The 2500-nt window shown below is 57.8% G+C and overlaps 1 non-coding gene across 1 annotated transcript in view; it reads left to right on the top strand.

Annotated features, from left to right (window-relative positions):
* The first annotated feature begins 1797 nt into the window (after positions 1 to 1797).
* LOC124744928 overlaps positions 1798 to 2500 on the top strand; it is a 1909-nt gene continuing 1206 nt past the window's right edge. The window contains exon 1 of the ribosomal RNA XR_007010924.1: positions 1798 to 2500. This exon is cut by the window's right edge and continues 1206 nt beyond it. This is a non-coding gene — a ribosomal RNA (small subunit ribosomal RNA).

Below are 2500 nucleotides of genomic sequence, written 5' to 3'. Positions count from 1 at the left end.
TGTCGCCTAAACCTGCTCTGTAATTGTTATACGACTCGTTCAATTACTGTAGTGTTGCCCACCCGCAACCCTCGCAATATAGTTCGCTACTCGCACTGCCCGCACCCCTGTGTATCGCTTCATGTTAAACACCTTGCAAGTCTTGCTCACTTTCCACATGCTCCTGCTGTACACTGTAATGTGGATGGCAGCAGGACGTACATGCCGCCCCTCCCCACGTCCCCACCTTGCCCCCTGCCTTCGCAAGCTGGTTGGTGAGAAGTTTGCATGTTCAATGCCCTTCGCATGCGACGTACTCAGGCTACGTTGTGGTGCGGCCTGTGTCAACTGTCCGCTGATGTCGTACGCGTGAACCACAATCTGTACTGCACATTCGTCCTTATGTACTGAATGATACATCGTGGCACATGTGTGACCGCACAACGACTGCGCCCAAAAACGGCGGACCATACAGTGCAAATATTGTGCACGCAGCTACGTGTCGTCTCCCTATGAGAGCTGGATTGCAGTGTGGTACGCCATAGAGACGTGTGGGAGGAACGGACGCCGTGGATGGCGATCAGCATGAGCTGTCTGTTGATGTATTCGGACCTAGTCGTCTCTCCTCACACACCGTGATGGCATGGTGCACCGCGTTCCATATCTGCGACATGCTACAGAGGCCGGTTGACAGTCGTTCGAGCAATGGACATCGCATACGTACGGGGGCCACCTTCCACGTATTGTCTAGGCGTGCACATTTTGTTGCGTGTATGTGGGCAGACGTAGTGTGGCGTGACACCTGACACAGGCATGCAATAATCGTTGAAGTTGCAAATGGCGATGGACGCCTGCGTTTTCTGGTGAAGTTACGCAAATGAACAAATGGTAACCTGTTGTGGTGCGGTTGTTCTCGCTAGGGGTGAATCGGTGATGGCGACGATAGGTTGAGGTACTAACCGGTTGTTCCAGCGATACCCACCATGCCGACGAAACTGAACGGCATCTGGGTGTGAAGCGATACGCGGCGGTGGCTGGGTGGGACCGTCCCCGGCCGGTGAGGGGGCGCCTCCCGGCGTGCTGGCCGCGCGGTGCGTGGGCGCACGCGCTACAGCCGGCTGGTGGGGGCGGCCAGTGGCAGGCGCGCCGGCCGACGGACGCGGCAGGCGTCGCAGCTGCGCGCCGGCGCACCCTGCGCGCGGCGCCGTGCGGCCAAAGTAGGTCCTCGCGGGCCCGGTGCGAAGCGCGGTGGACATCTTCAGTGTGCTGGTCCGATTGAGGACTGTGTGCGTTGAGGATGCGCCGCCGCCCGGCGCTCGGCGCCGCGACGCCGTCTGCTGCTCGGTCGCCCCAGCGGTTCTCGCTGGTGGTTTGTATCGCAGCTGTGCGGATGTGTTGGCGCGTGCGCTGTGCTGGGAGAGTTCGCTTCGGCACCCAAGTGGGGCTTTTGTCCTTCTGTGGCGCTGGCGTTGGAGCTGCCGGTCACCGTAGGTGGCGCGTGTTGTCTCCCGCCGGCAATGCCACGACAGCACGCTCCCGGGCCTCTGTCGGCAGCGGCAAGCTCAGTTGGGAGCACGGGTGGTCGCACCGAAAGCGTCTACTCGCCTAACTCCGGGCGATTGCGCCTCTCTCGAACCCGACCAAGTACTTGGGACGGCGCTGCGCGCCGCCGGGACCTGAGAGGGTTTCGAGGTGTATTGTGCAGGGGAGCTCAGCCTCCTCCTGTTTGCAGAATGATTGAGCGGACGCTTGCGTGTTCGCGCGGGCCCCCGGGACACACTCCCGGGCGGCCGGCTGCTCAGCTCTAGTTGACGCAGCTCCCTGGTTGATCCTGCCAGTAGTCATATGCTTGTCTCAAAGATTAAGCCATGCATGTCTCAGTACAAGCCGCATTAAGGTGAAACCGCGAATGGCTCATTAAATCAGTTATGGTTCCTTAGATCGTACCCACGTTACTTGGATAACTGTGGTAATTCTAGAGCTAATACATGCAAACAGAGTCCCGACCAGAGATGGAAGGGACGCTTTTATTAGATCAAAACCAATCGGTCGGCTCGTCCGGTCCGTTTGCCTTGGTGACTCTGAATAACTTTGGGCTGATCGCACGGTCCTCGTACCGGCGACGCATCTTTCAAATGTCTGCCTTATCAACTGTCGATGGTAGGTTCTGCGCCTACCATGGTTGTAACGGGTAACGGGGAATCAGGGTTCGATTCCGGAGAGGGAGCCTGAGAAACGGCTACCACATCCAAGGAAGGCAGCAGGCGCGCAAATTACCCACTCCCGGCACGGGGAGGTAGTGACGAAAAATAACGATACGGGACTCATCCGAGGCCCCGTAATCGGAATGAGTACACTTTAAATCCTTTAACGAGTATCTATTGGAGGGCAAGTCTGGTGCCAGCAGCCGCGGTAATTCCAGCTCCAATAGCGTATATTAAAGTTGTTGCGGTTAAAAAGCTCGTAGTTGGATTTGTGTCCCACGCTGTTGGTTCACCGCCCGTCGGTGTTTAACTGGCAT

The sequence above is a fragment of the Schistocerca piceifrons genome, unplaced genomic scaffold, assembly GCF_021461385.2.
Source record: "Schistocerca piceifrons isolate TAMUIC-IGC-003096 unplaced genomic scaffold, iqSchPice1.1 HiC_scaffold_310, whole genome shotgun sequence".
In the NCBI taxonomy this organism is placed as follows: domain Eukaryota; kingdom Metazoa; phylum Arthropoda; class Insecta; order Orthoptera; family Acrididae; genus Schistocerca; species Schistocerca piceifrons.
The sequence above is the reverse complement of the archived record's forward strand: the minus strand, read 5'-3'. Positions and strand labels throughout refer to the sequence as shown.